Genomic DNA, 16132 nt, shown 5'->3' with positions numbered 1-16132 from the left:
ATGTTTCGAGATATTTTTCTAATTTTCACTTACTTAATAATTCCTTCTGAAAATAAATTTTGTTTAGAAAAATTAATTGGCATTTTTACAGCACATTTTTGATTGATATATATAATATTTCTTATTTTTAAGCTGTGTGACACGTTGAATTAATGCTTGTAAACACGAAATGTCATACGGGATCTAATGAGAATAAATGTAAATCTATGACAAATGGATTGCATATATAAAACGAATCTAAGTTTTTTTTTATCTTTTTTTAAGAATCGATTTTATGCATAATGAATGTTTTCGAATAAGTTGAAAAAATTACAAATAAAGATTATAAATTAATGTAAACACGCTCTATATTTTACTATACAAAGAAATTAAAAAAGATGGAAAGAATGAAAATGAAAAATTCTATTCGAGTACAAATCTAAACGTTAGAGATCTAATCTCATCTACAGTCATTATAAATACATTAATAAAACAGAAACTAAGATACAATTTATCATTAAATTGCTGACAGCAGTTATAATTCTTTTGATGAATTTACATTAATTCATTCTTATTACAGAAAGATAAATTTTTGAGAAATTGTGGAAAATTGTTCAATGTAAAATTCCAATTATCTAGCAACAATTACAGAAACTTAGAGGCCTAACTTAAAAACATTAATCTAATACTAGTCAATATATTCTAGTATAAAATTAGTAAATTTAACGATGTAGATACGAGAGATTTTTGAGATAATTAATTTTAAAATATTAAATTATTTCTATTTGGCTTCACATGTTAAAATCATTTTATTATTTTTAATATTACAGGCTATACGATTAGGCCACAATACTATGATAAAATAAACAGGAGTTTAATATTTTTTAAAAGAATTTTTTCAAAATTTTAATTATTTTTTTTCATATAATAAATATCATTAGATTCGACTGAGTAACATATGAAATCTAACGAAAACAGAATTTGTTAGAAATAATTTTTCATGTTGACATATTTAAATAATGGTGGTAGTTAAAAAATTGTAACAAATTACTGGATTCTTGAGAGCAATTATAAATAATTATTTTGAAAATTTCAGAATTAAACAGCTTAGGAGCATACAATGTTGTTATAATTTTTTATATATTATAAAATAAATAATAAGAATAATAAGTTATACCCTTAGTGTACTGAAAATGAGGATATATTATTAAAAGATAGTTATTCATGTAAGGAATTAAATTCCTATTAGCAAACATATTTATAGCGTTGTTTAAGTCAATTTACACAGACTTAAAAAACATTTGTAACCATTTTCCAACCAAATGATGATAAACTTATCATTTTGTAAAACTTTTCTCTTAAAGATTTATGTTACAACCTTCCCATTATATTTTATTGTGTATTCATGTGCACTCTATAAAATCACTTACAAATTGCGTTACAAGAGTCGTAATCTATTTTTTTAACTACATTCGATAAGAATATATAGGTTAATATAAGAGACGTTAAACGGAAAACTTGGCAACGATGAAATAAAAAAATGTGCATAGCGTACCTTGACATCTATTTGTCCTACTAATAACAAAGAATCTATGAGAGATAAGCTATTGTTACTAAGTCCTGATAGTTTAGAAGTAGCGATAAGAAGGATGGACACCCATTTGATTATCTGAACGATAACAGTTAATGAAGATAGCCAGTTCGATATTGTTGCTCATCAGAGACCTTGCCTTTTAGCAGATAGTTGAGTGGTTTGGGTATTCGATTCAATATTAAAACATGAATTTTCTGCTGAAATCATTAAGTGTTCCAATATTCTCATCGAAAGGATGTCTTGCATTCAATTTCAGAAATCATATAGCAATGTTTGCTCCGGGGTTATTAATTAGTCAGGGAAATTCTGATTTTCTTCAAGCAATAGATTATTAGGAAAACGTAATGATCCACTCTATTAAAAGGATCAATTATCATTCATAATAAAGCCACGCTGGTTATTAAAAGAAAGTATTTAAATGATTTTCTTCTTATAATAATAGGTATCGTATATCATGATACCATATGAGAATAAGTATCTTCTTTTTTTAAAATTAAAAATAGAATTAAGTGATAAAAATATCATTATAGTAGAATGGTTAATCATATTTAATAATCATTGCCTACGTAAATTATAAAAATAAGAATTAATTATTTTCTCCAAATGAAAATAAGCTGACTCAAATATGAAAATTATTCTAAATTATTTTTGAAATATGTCGTCCAAAATGTAAGAAAATCATAGCTCATTTTAATTAATGATTTATACAAATTGTTTAAATGATCAGTTTTCTAATTTACATTTGAAACACACAAAAATATTTTCTCATAACCTCTAGTTTAATGATAAATTAGTATTCATTTTTTATATTAGTCCATTACATATTTTACTTTTAAATAAAGATATTTAATAAAGATATTTTTTGTCTAATATTTATAGTTGAATATTCTATTTTAGAATATTCTCACTGCAAATAGCCTATGTTAGTATTCATATGATAATTATTTCTACTAAAAGTTTATTACTGATTAAAATTACAATTTTTATATAAATAAAAATAATGAAATCAATTATCGGTATCTAAAATATAAATTATAAACTAGATATTTGAGTTCAGAATCGTTATTTTCACCATTTTGATTCTTCTTTCCTGAGGACAGGCAGACGTGAAAGGAAAAATAAACAAGTAGTAAAGCTTAGAACCTTTCGGATTTTCATTACATTAATGGATATCTGACTGCATTAATAATCCTCTTTGATTCTTCTATTTACTCTATTCTGGGTTTCCTTTTCTATTTATCTAAAATGCAGAAATTACTAGAATTGCAAATAGTTAAATATGTTTTTATAATATTGAGAAAGTACAATTTAAAAAAAAATGGCTAATTTATAACTCAAAGAATGTATTTTATTTGAAACTTCTAACTTTGTCTAAGCATAATTAAATAAAGTTTTCTCAACAGAATATCTATAAAATAAGAAAAAAAATCTTAAGAAGTTACTTCATTTCTTTACAAACTTAGATCTTGGCATATAATGATGTCAAGATATAAGTTTGTAAAGAAATCAATGACATTATGACATTTACTAGTAATTAATTTAAAAACTAAAAAATATGTGGTTATATATATTGTTTCTTTCAACGTTTCTTATGGCTGACATAATATGACAGAACAGCAAATGTTATGTAGTGTTTTACAGTAACCCTTTGGACTAATGCCAATACGACCGTTAAAATTCAAAAATCTATAACTTCTACTGAAATGTAAATTATGAACTATTATTCTATAACTATAAATCATTATTTTGGAACTTTTCCTACTTCTAAATATAAAAAACAATATCATTTCAAATTTGTAGCTTGTCAAATAACTTTCTACTTTTAGAATATTTTATAATTAATTATTTAATAGAAGCAAACTAAGTCTTAACACGAATTTCAATTATATCATACATAATAAGAAATGCATGTTGCCAAACTTTCTAGAAAGTTAATTAAAAATTAAAAAAATATATCAATAATTTACATAGAGTACAAATTAATATGCTAGGGCAATTTGTAAAGATTCATTTTCTATATTTAAATTCTATATTCTTCGTTATTTTTAGTATTTACAAATACACAAAGAATTTAACAAATAGAACAAAATAAATATTTAGATATATTGTGTCACTTATTTAAATTATATATACAGTTTTATATTATAAAATGAATTCTAATAATTAACTTGTTAAACGATAATCATTTGGAATACCTCATAATCAAGCAAAGCTTAACCCAAGACTTTAGAGAAAATTTAAATAAATTTTCAAAGAAGGAATTGTACAATTTATGTAATTTTGTAATTAGAATTGTAAAGGAAGATGTAATTTAAAAATTTGTAAAGAAATAACTAAAGATGTAAAATTATCAGTATATTGTTTACAAAATGTAAATTCTAATATTTCTAATTGCTTAGCTCCTGAGTAACTCCTGATATTCAGGAGCTAAGCAATTAACTATCTTGATTATCAATTACGTAACTATCCTGAGTATGACTTACTCCAGTACCAGGAGTAACAGGGAGTATCTTTATTAGAATAAAGGATGGATATTTTTTATTCTAATAAAGATTTATATATATATATAACTTATATTATAATTAACTTGTTAACCAATAACTAGATTTAAATATTACTAAAAAATATAAAATATTGTGTAGTTGTTAGTAATTATTAGTAATAGTTATTATCAATTTAGTGTATATGTTACATTTAGTAATTATAATTAGGCTTTAGTAATAGTTATTAGATTTAATGTTAATAACTATTACTACAAGTCTAATTATAATTACTAAACAATAATTAGACTTAATATTAATAAAGAGGCTTTACAAACCTCTTTATTTAGTATTAAGTATAATAAGCTTACATTAGGCATAAGCCTAACTGTAATTATGCTGCAACTGTAACTGCATTCAATTATATATTGCGTAAATAGAAATTAAATCAAGTATATTTGTTTAAAAAACGCATTATTTTCGTCTTCTTTTATCTCTTCAAATTAAATATAATTGATTTTCTGTTCAAATACTTCTTATCTACTCGTATTATGATAACAAACACTGTTGATCGGATTTCTTTCGTTAAACAATTCGTTTGAAATGATATAAAACAGACAAAAATCTGTTATTTTAATGTAAATTAAGTAAATTGATTTAGATTTTGTAAACTAATCATTAATTTTATTACGGATTTCTTCGGATTTTCTTTCTTGTAAAAATTATTCGTAAATCGTTATTAGATTATCGGCAGAAGATAACCCATCCTTTGGCGCCCCCTGGTGACAAAAATATTTAAATTGTGTTTGGATTTAATGTTTTTATTTAAAATATGGCATTAATACTACATAATTAATTTTTAAATAAAATTTTTATTGCTTTTTTGTTCAACTTCTTATTTTTATTATCTTAATTTAATAAAAAAATAACAATATAAATTAAATTATAAAAAAGCAAAGCTTTTATAATTTATTTTATTACATGAACGCGACTGTGTGGATTCTAATTTTTCATTGGCTAACGGTTTAAATTTTAAAATTTAAATATGTTTCGGCCTTATATCAAATACATTATTTTATCGATATGTTTATAAACCTTTTGAACGTGCAAAAATAATTTTTTTTATCCAATATTAAAAATTTATCCAAGATATAACAAGATTTATACATTTTATCATAACGAATTAAAATTGTAAAATACCATAATGGAAATACGTAGTTTTTTGCGGTTTCTTTTAAATTATATTTTTAAGCGTTATTATTCATATCAAAAGTTATTTAAATATGAAGAAGCGAAGCAACGGGAATTTATTCTGTTTCATAATGTTTAAAAGTCACGTTATGGTTAAACTCACGTCACGATAATTCGGACATTTATAAATGGTTACACATTTCCACATTACAAACGTTACTCATAAATGCTTTCTCTCTAAGTTAAAAGAGATTATCCGGGATAATTAATCAAAAGAAGTAAGTTTAGCAGGTGAACGGAGAGAGAAGTTGTCGAAATTTTTAGATAGAAAAATATTTTTCCTGCTTTTAAATTACGAATTAATTCTTTCGTAAGATCGTATAAAGTCCGATCATTAAAAGTGCGATTATCAAAAACGTCGCCAAGTTTCTCTCTCCCTCCTGATCAGATTATCTAAATTAACTAAGCAAACTGTGTCAAAATTCTTTTAATCTTTTAAATATTTAATTTAAAAATCATAATAGGGAATGTAAATTGTACGCTTCTCTATGTAACAATCCACTTATCGGATGACAAAATTACAAATCTTGTCATCGTCTCGAGGATTAAACTAATGTTAAATATTTTCGACACGCTACGGGTCCATGTGTCAAATATTACTTGTTTCGCGTGACTGTACACGAAATTTGCGTGGAAGGGTGATTTTCTCTATTCTTTTTAATATTCTACGATTGTCTACTGCTTCGAAATAGTAAACTTATGCTACATTATAGCAATATTTTAAGAAAAAAGATATGCTTTTGTTTATAGGTCATTTCATTCCTTTGAAAAACCGTTCCATTCAACAGAAATATGAGTTAAGTGTTTATCTAGAAGGGAAAAAAACGTTTAAGACATGTCCAATTCTTGACTCTATATTTACGATAGTTTATTTTTTTAAATTAATTTATCGAAAAAAATTTAAAAATTATAATCTTGTTAGTATCGCGTGATTTTCTATTTGTCAAATATTGAACATATTAAAATATAAATATCACTTAGTCACACGATTGATATGGGTTTATTTCATTAGTTAATAGATATATGAATATTCAAACGCAACTGATCACGTTATATATCCATATTTCAACGGTTGAAATTTAAAAATTTCAACTTAATCACGCGATAGCTATATCACAATAACATTTGGTCAATAATAGTAGGAAATTCTCTTACGTTATTTTATTGGAAAAGCATTAAATTAATGGGAACAATCTAGAGAGATTTCATTACTTGTAAACCTTTCTTGATCAATAGCCAAACATTGACATCAAGAATGCGTTTTTATTAATAAAAAAACCTCATCACGAACAACAGACATTCATAAATTATAAAGGTTTTTCTTCTTCTTTTGTTTAAATATCTAACATTCTTATGAATTACCTATATTTATAATATAGGCATTGTAAAATTGTAATGGTGTTAACAACTTTTAAATTAATTTACCTCAAAATGCATTGAAAATCTACTTTATATTTTCATGAGAGTTTTTTAAAATAATAAATGAATATTTTTCTGTTTGTCTTTCTTTGTATTTTATGCTCGTTTCATTAGTAAAATTTATATTTTGGAGATTAAATTATTTCTTTTAGATTTATAGGAGATCCACGTACTGTACTTACCTCTATTTTTCAATCTGAACATGTATTTATGAGTGATCTGGTTTGCTTGACCTTTCAAAACTTCACGATCAACGTGGTTTTGTTTATTATAGGTTATGTTGCACTAATTTTAAAATATTTTTAGTAAAATAGTTCTTTGCAGTCAATGGGTGGAACCATGGGTGAAGAATAACCTTGATGGTGGGAATGAGTGTCTAAGGTCTACTAAAGGTGGAATAAAGCCATCCCTCAGGTAAAAAGAGGGTTCTAGGGTGAACCTACAAATAAGCACAGAACTTTGATGGATTATCCTGACCTACTTGACTTTCTCTCCTAATCTCAACAATAGGACCTCTCTTAGAAAATGGCGCCAACAAACTGTGTGGCCCTCTCACAAAAGAATCGAGCAATTAACTTTGCAAATCATCTTAAAAGTTATCTGCTAATTAGAACGCTCATTGAGCTAGCGGTATTGAAATTTGTAAAAAAATCAATCATTAATGGTTTTATATTTAATTATCGCATTTATTGATAACCTTCAAGAGATTAATGGTAATTTGTATTCTTTCTGGGAACGTGAGGTAGCAGCTATTACTTAGAACTACCCTCAATTAATAATAATATAAGTGTTTGTAATGAATGAAAAGAGTGATTACCTTTGTACCAAGGCGTACCGCATGTAGTCAGATCTACGTAATGTAGCCTACCTATCATAACAAATTATTATCTACCTCATATGGGTGGGTGGAGTATTGTAAAAGGGACAGGATATAAGAATGATACTACAATAGTCACGCAGCGCGTAGTAACCAATCAGAACGAAAATAGCAAGCTGAAGTGGGTGCAGGTGTCTCCAGAACAGGTGGGAGGTAGTCAAAAGTTTACGATCGTCACGCCAGCAGACTTTAAGGGTAAAAAATGTCGCGTGAGTAACATTTTAGTCGCTTAATCTCGTAGGCATGCGTGAGCCACTATTTTGACCAGGTTCAGTAACAGAGAGTATGATTGTACGTGGTGTGTACCCAAGCATGCAATCTTTTGTGCTGGTTTATGATCGGGCTCTGCTGTCAGGACTACAGTGGGCAAGCTGTAAACAAAATTGATTAATGGCCCAACGACTAGGGATGTCACTTAGCGAAGGGGTACCGACATCACGCCAAGAGGGCATTTCTACTTGTTATTTAGCGAGTGGGGGACGATAGTGGGCAAGTATAACTAGAAATCGAGTTTGACTATACAGACGCCACTTAGCCGTGGGTGCCACCCCTTTCTGTTTAACATAAAGGAAGAGATCAGTCAAGCACGATTGCTGCATGACGAGACCGAGTTGCAGAAACTTTTCATAGGGTCATTCCAGGACATCTAATTATTATTAGAAAAAAACAAAATCGAAACATATGATTTATGAATAAACTATTTTACTTATGAATAAATTATCATAGAGTAAAATTCATTTCAAGAGCCATCGTGGGCATTTCAACTTCGATCAATTCATATTTTCTTTTTCAAAATAAGAAATAATGATTCATTTTTTCTTCTTGTGGATAATTATTATTGATTTTTTCTGACCTATATTTCCTATTGTGATGATGAGAACTTTCAATCATATTTTAATTTTAGATCTTCTTTAATAAGAATAACGATTGCCATTTTGTAGAGAATGTTTTCTTTATTACTAGTTTATAAAATTAATAAAAATATAAGCATATACGGATGCTTTGTAAAGCAATTTTTCTTTACAAAATTAAATTTTAAAATAGTGAAGTCTTTCCTAAATTAAATTTTTTCAGTTTTATAACGTTCGGCATTGTACCCAGAAGGTTTCATTTTTGAGTAGCATATTCATTTGTATGCATAAAATCATCGGAAAAAAGAAGTTTCCCCTAACTTCTATATTTTAACATCACTTTTTAACTAAAATTAACATAAAAAAACTCAAAAAAAACCTTAAAAATCTTTATTTATTATAAAGAAAAAAACGAGACTTAAATTTTATTGCCAATATTTAACAAACATATATAACTTTCAACATGTACAGAATTGGTTTTTATGAAAAAAAAGAGCTTATAAAAATATACTAAATAACGGAAGCCAGTTGAAAGATTTTTTCCCCTTTAAGAAACTTCCATTCTCAGCAATTTCACGTAAACCAGGATCCCGTCTTGCCGATATATTTATGGTAAGTTAGAGACGATAAGTTACATCAAGCGACGAAAAGTTCTAACTTTACGGCTTCGTTGTTTTTTTATTATCAGACGTGATGCTGATGTTAAGTCTGATAGTTGTACAGACCATAACACATAACGCTAACTTATCGACTTTGTTGAAGCGGATCGCCCGATCAAAGTATTGAGAGATGATCTGTATAAGAATTACGATACTTTCTCCTTTTTTTCTTTAAAAAAAATATGAAAAAAAGAGTAAAATTTCCTTCTAGTTAATTAAAGCACAGAAATGTTTTCAATATTTTATAGCTTAGACATATTTTTAAATAATTACAATAAATTTACAGGGATTTTTTTAAGATGAATAACATAGAAAATTCTGCACTTTTACTCAATTAATTATTTTTTAAATATTTAAAAATTTGACTAATTTAATTAAATTAATTTTTATTAATTAAATAAGTAATTTTAATTAAGAGAAATAAATAAATAAGCATCCGTTTATAAAAATTAAAAAAGAATCATCATCATAAAATCGTAATATATTTAAATTAATTTCGTGAATATATTAAAACATAATTTAAAATGTTTTAATAAATTATCAAATAGATTTATTAAGATATTATTATATTTTCCATTTAAAACCTAATGAATAGAATAGCGTTTATCCTCCCCTTCTTTGCAATGACTTAATTGATTCTTTTATTAATTATATATCTGTAAAATTAAGAAAATTAAATATTAATGTAGAAAACATAATTGAGCATTTAAATGAGACAGCAATTTAGTTTTTCAATTGTTAACTGATTTCACCCTAATAAGTATTCGACAAGAGAATTAGTTTTTAAAAGCTGGCCATACTATTATAAAATAGAAGAATGTGTCTTCAGGCCTTTTCAGAATGAGAAGACTTTGGCTGTGGCTCACAATAGGGGACCTCAAAAATATTTCCCACAAAGCATTCATTCCACTGCATTTCTTGTATAGAAAAGAGGAAAAACATTTATTTTTATTAAATTTAAAAAAGAAAAAATTTAATATAATTTTTTAAAACACTATTTTGTGTTTTTTAACGTAGAGAGGGTCTCAATAAAGTAAATGGTTCGGACCTCTTCGATCTCTGAAATGTCTGCTGCGTGTTTGAGAAACTTATACTGTTTATAACAATATAAATAAACTTAATTTTTTTTTCTTCCGATGTTTTAGGGAGGAATAAAAAGAGAAATATCTCAACCAAACACAAATTCAAGTTCGGTTTTTAAAAGATTCGATTGATAAGTAGGAAAGAAAAGAGAATTTTAAATAAAAATCGATTAAACAAATGTTGGAGACATTCCAAGATTTTACCAAAATGCAACTATCGGAAATTTATTTTCAATTTGTTTAACGTCATTACTTTTTATCTAAAAACGATAGAAAAATTTGATTATAAAAATTTTGGCAGATATATTTTTAATTATTTTCATAATATACTTTATAGAAGAAAAGGGGGAAAAAAAACCTCCGAGAAAATCAAGATCACGATCGCTAAATCAATTGAGAAATTTTACACATTTAAAAAAAAAAAAAAAATTATTTTAAAAATATTATATTATTAATTAATTATATAAATATTTTAAAATATAATTTAGATATTTTAATAATTTAAATTTATTTTTAAAATATTATTATTATTTTTTTCTATATAAAATGGAACGAATCTGAATAGCAAAGCGCATTTTTTTGTTGTTTTGTTTTTTTGCATTTCAAACGGCTTGATTGCTTATTTTATTAAATTAAATCCAAGAAAACGAAAGTTAATTTTTGTAAAACATTTTTTTAAATAATAATATTATTTTTAAAATATATTTCTTAAAAAAAAGGAAGAATACTTCGATGCTTTTCTGAAGTGTGAACTTGTCACTATGAGATGCATGAATTGACTTGACAGTTTGCTTTCACTGTGATTTCTTAAATCTCCAAAGTCTTTTGACCTTTCTTTGACCTGAAAATGCCACATACTGTCAAGAACTGCCAAGTGACATTTTCGAATTGTGACTATGATGAGAAGAAATTATATAGGAGACTTTTAAAAAAAACCGAAGAGAATTTTTTTTTGTGTGTGTGTGTGTGTGTTCGAAAAACACTTTTTAAAAATGTTTTATAACCTGTTAATGCATCTAAAAAGTCAAACACGTTTACTTTTATTAATATTATTTGTAAGAGTGTGTTTTTTTTTCTTTTTTATTTCTTTTATCAAATTTTTAATAAATAAATTTTTGAACGTCGCGTTTAAAAAATTAGTAAGTTATTTGATTTTGTTTTTCTCCATCCAAAAAACGTATTTTTACGCTTTTTTTAAATATTTTAAAGTAATAGAATTTTATTTAAATTATATTGCCTAAACAGGCATAAATAATTTAAATATATTTACAATTTAAAAAAAAATTAAGCTGTTGATCTTTCAAACTTTATATTTATTTTATATTTTTAATTATTTTTTTAAAAATAATTTTTAATATATTTTTGTATGGCCGTTTGCAGCTACAAAACTTATTTAAAAATATAAAACACTCGGACTAAAGTTTAGTTTAATTTTGAGGATTTTACATTTAATTTTTATAAATATTTTTGGTGGAAAAAAAGTAATAAAATGTCTACGAAAATGTTTTTAAAACAGTTTAAACTTTGGATGAAAATTTATAACTGAAGATCTTTAGTTACAAAAGTACTTTAAATGCGTTATGAAATGTCAAAAAAAAATAACTTTTTAAAGTGTAAAACAGTTTAAATTTTGAATAGAAAGTTAAACTTGATCTTCTGACTTTATCTACAAGAGTTGGGATCTAAATATCTGAGCTTATAACTTTCGTGTAAGGTTGCACATCGGTTCACATTTTACATACCATCTACTATGATGTTATGAAGTTTTCGGGTCAAACTGTCATTTGAAAGTGATTAAATCATCTTATACTTTGCACGATAGTTAACATGTGATCTTAGAATTTAGCCTATTCTGAATTAAATAGAAAGATGAGTTGAACTCTTCACATAACTCTGTTAAAAAGGTTCGACTCGACCCAAATTTTGATCTAATTTGCTGTTTATTGGTCTAAAATTTAAATTATAAAATTTTTTTTTCTAGAATAAAAGTTTATGAAGATAAACCAAAACTAAAATACTGAAATTCTAAAATATTTATTATAAAAAAAATAGTTTCGAAAACAAATTAAATTTTATTTTTTAAAGAATATAACAAATAAATTAAATATTTATTTTTTAATCAATTAAAAGAGTGTTTGTTTGTTTGGATTCATATTAATTTTTAAATTTTTAAAAGTTTTTCTTTTTATAAAATAAGTTAAAATACCTAAAAACATATACTTTACATGCTAGATTATATTATAGGCTACAAACACCTCATAATTTCATAACTTAATTAAATATTCAAGTAAAATGTATAAAATTTTTTTAAAAAGAAATCTTAAACCATTAAAAGTTTATTATAACCATATTATTTTGACATTTTAAACTTCAAAAATATGCTAAATAAATCGGAAATTACGGCTTTTCCTTGCATATTCTATTCACGATAGTTATAATTGTCCAGAATAGAGTTATATGATTTGTTTACGAGACAAATTTAATTAACTGTAAATGGTAAAGTGCTCTATAATTTTATCCAAGCTGAAATTTCATAAATGTTCAGATTGTTCTTGATAATATCAATTTTTAAATTTGATTATATTAAAATGTTTTCGTTCGGTTTTGGTAAAAAAAAAATTAATTTGTGTTATATTTTAATTTATTTTGTTTGTTTTGTTTTTTTTTTACCTCAATATCTTGTACTTTTCCCACTAATTGAAAGCATCCTTTAAAAATATATGAAGCAAACTTTTCTAGAAGATCAAACGTTTTTATAGAAAAAAACATTTAAAACATAAATAGAATCATATAAAATTTAAAAAGTTCTTAATGAAAATTTTATTTTCTTTCGTCGAATAAATAGCTGAACTTCTTCAATTTACGAACTATAATATAGTTAAAATGATGCAGTCGGAGTAAAATTCTAAAAATATGAAGGAAAAATGAAAAAATGGGAGTTGAATAGATGAGAAAAAGTTAGGAAGAGACAAGATTCATGGAAAAAAAAAGTGACTTGATTGATATTCTCAGTCGTTTATTCTAGATTATAAATTTTAATTTTCTTTTCAACACTGATTTAAAAGTTTAACACATTTTTTAAACCGATTTTATGTATAGATGTATAGAGAAAAATTTATGTTGTAACAAAACTATTTATATCCAATAAAAAATGTTTTTAAAAGTTAAAATAACGTATTACTTAACTTTAATAGTCTTTTGGGTGAAAGGAGAAATGTTTAAAAAATGTTAAATATTGATTATCGAAGAATTAAATAAATTTATTTTGTTTAATTTTTTAAATAATTTAAAAACTTATTAATAAATTATATTTTAAAGCTAGTTCAATTGTTTTAATCCATTGTATTTTTTTTATTTAAAAAAAAAAGTTAGCGAAGTTTTCTTTCCTGTAAAGTCTTCTAGACATGCGGAGAAACAAACCACGCAGGGAGGTCATCGCTAAAAATAAAATGATAGAAATTTAAATATAAATATATTTTAACACGATTTAAAAAATATAAAAAATATACATATAAGATTTGTTTTAAATTTAAAATTTTCTATTCTAAAATCAGAATGATATTACTTAAATTTTGTTGAAATTTAATTTATGCTCTTGCTTCTGAAGAGCTATAAAGAGAGTAATAAAATGCATATAATTGTAATTCAAATATCAAACATGTAATAAAATGTACGGAACAGAAAGAATGCATTAAACATAGTATATAACATAAACTATTCACAAGTAAAGTATTTTTATTTTAAGGAGCATAGAACGGATTCTGAATTAAAATTTATTTTCATGTTGATGTTTTTATATTTTAGTTAATATAAGACGAAATTATTTACTACTAAAATGTAAAAGTTTTGTTTATATCTTATTAAGTTCTCAATTGTAAATTTCTAAAAGTTTGTAGCAATTTAAAAGAGCCATTAAATCAAATAAAATTTCTTATAAAAAGAAAAGAAAAGAATACTTTTCTAGATTCTCTTCAGTCATTTAAGAGAAAAAATTAAAATTCCTATACAAAAACTAGTAAAATAATGTAAATTTATTAATTAAAATAAAATATTTTAGTTATTTTTTTTAAAAAAAAGTCAATTTTGTTGTGAATTCCCAAAAAGAATTTATTATTATTTTTTTTTAAAGAAAGATATTTTCATCTTTTCAAGAATGTTATGAAAACGCCTCTTGCGGTTCATAACTAGCATAAAGATCAAAAATAGAACATTTTGTGGATATTTTCTTCGAATCGATCTCTTATAGACTTAATATATAAACAAGGAAAATGAGGACTAAAAATATGTTTCTTGTTACGCGTATCATCTTAGGAATTTCAGGGGTGCTGCCACGACAAGAGATATGTAAGGAGGAACTCGCATTCTCCATAGTAGAAAACGATGGATGATATGTCGAGCAAAATAAAGCAGTCGATGAGTATTCTGTCAACTACGGCATTTACGTACAAAATCCAATTGGTTTCGCTATCGAAATATAAATTTTAGGTACGTAAATTGGTGCAGATGTGATGTATTTTAAAGCAAATTTAGCAATCGTAGCTTGTTTATTTAATCGAACATACTCTTGTTAAATGTCTTAACTTTATTGTTCTTGTTACCGAGTATTAATGTTTTAATTTAATGGTCTGCAAAGTGTTAATAACTGCACCACCAAAGCAATACAAGTTTTACGATTAACATCATTACACCACCCATTTTGTTTGAACTCGAAACACGTAAAATTAATAATTTTTGGTGAAGGTAATTTGTCAGATGAATTAATATTCCGAGTGGAGACAGAATTCTGTTATGATTCTTGATCACTGCCTCTTACTAGAGGAAAACAAAATTTGATATGGATCCGATATGGAAAAGCGAAATTTTGAATTATAAATATGTAAATTACGTATGGAAGAATTATTATATGTTAATCTTATCAAAGTTTAATATAGTAGGTGTTTTATATCCAAAATTCCTTTCCAAGCCGTGAAAAATTCTCATGGATTACTCAGGTCTTCTTGGAATAGAATTTCTGGGAAATGTCATCTTGTGTTTGCGAATATTTAGAAAAAGGTCAGCGTGAAGAACAGAATTTTCATCACGAGTAAGAAAATTTAGACCTTTTAAAACAAAGTTTAAAAATTATTTTATTAAAATCAAGCACTTTTACTATGGTTTAAGCTAAACTTTGATACATGAAAGATGCAACTATGCGCTTTTAACTTGTTTGAAAATAGCTTTAATCTTTATAAGTTATCTATTAATCCGCATATTTTATTCGATGCATCTAAAATATGAAGAAAAAACTCTATATTTTTGTATTAAGCTCTTATTATATTAAGCTCTTGTATATTAAATACATGTTTGATAGAGAATTCTGTACAGTATTATACTCAGTTAATTACTAAATACGGATGACATTGACCACAAACTATTTTACTTCAGCATGATATTTCAGAAGAAAATAAAACATATAAAGAAAGGGAAGTGACAGAAAAATGGTATAAACGATGTTTTCCATCTGCTCGCTGTTGTCTTTCGACACTTCAACTAGAAATCGGACTACTCTGCTTTTTCTATTATAGAAAGAGATCGTAAAAGCAAAAATTTCTTTTTTTCTGGTGTTCAGAAATTTTGGAAAAGATCCAAATTTGTATAGTTACCATCATCTAAGAATAGTGTTAGCACGTGTTCACTAATTTATCTCTGTTGATGCCACTCGCCGTTTAGGAAGATGTTCATCAAGCGTGGAAGTTGCGACAAGAAAAAAAAGGAATTCAAGTGCGGAATTACAAAACACCTGGAAATGAGATGATCATTAAACCTATAAACTGACATTTGTTATATATTCTCCTCTTCTTAAACAGTTAAGTGTGAAAATTTAATTATTTATCGACAAAAGTGTCGCATAGCGAATATATATAACTGTCTTCAGCTGTTTTACCTCATAAAAATACAAGC

At 25.5% G+C, this 16132-nt stretch overlaps 1 long non-coding RNA gene across 1 annotated transcript in view; it reads right to left on the bottom strand.

Moving 5' to 3' along the window:
* The window catches only part of LOC136976566 (uncharacterized), a 47092-nt gene extending 42259 nt beyond the window's left edge, over positions 1-4833 (bottom strand). Inside the window, exon 1 of the long non-coding RNA XR_010880950.1 lies at positions 4745-4833. This is a non-coding gene — a long non-coding RNA (uncharacterized lncRNA). The remainder of the gene's footprint in view (positions 1-4744) is intronic.
* Positions 4834-16132: the final 11299 nt, after the last annotated feature.

The sequence above is a fragment of the Centruroides vittatus genome, unplaced genomic scaffold (genome assembly GCF_030686945.1).
Source record: "Centruroides vittatus isolate TY-2023 unplaced genomic scaffold, ASM3068694v2 contig_401, whole genome shotgun sequence".
NCBI lineage: Eukaryota > Metazoa > Arthropoda > Arachnida > Scorpiones > Buthidae > Centruroides > Centruroides vittatus.
Note: the sequence above shows the minus strand (reverse complement) of the source record. Positions and strands in the feature narration are given on the sequence as shown.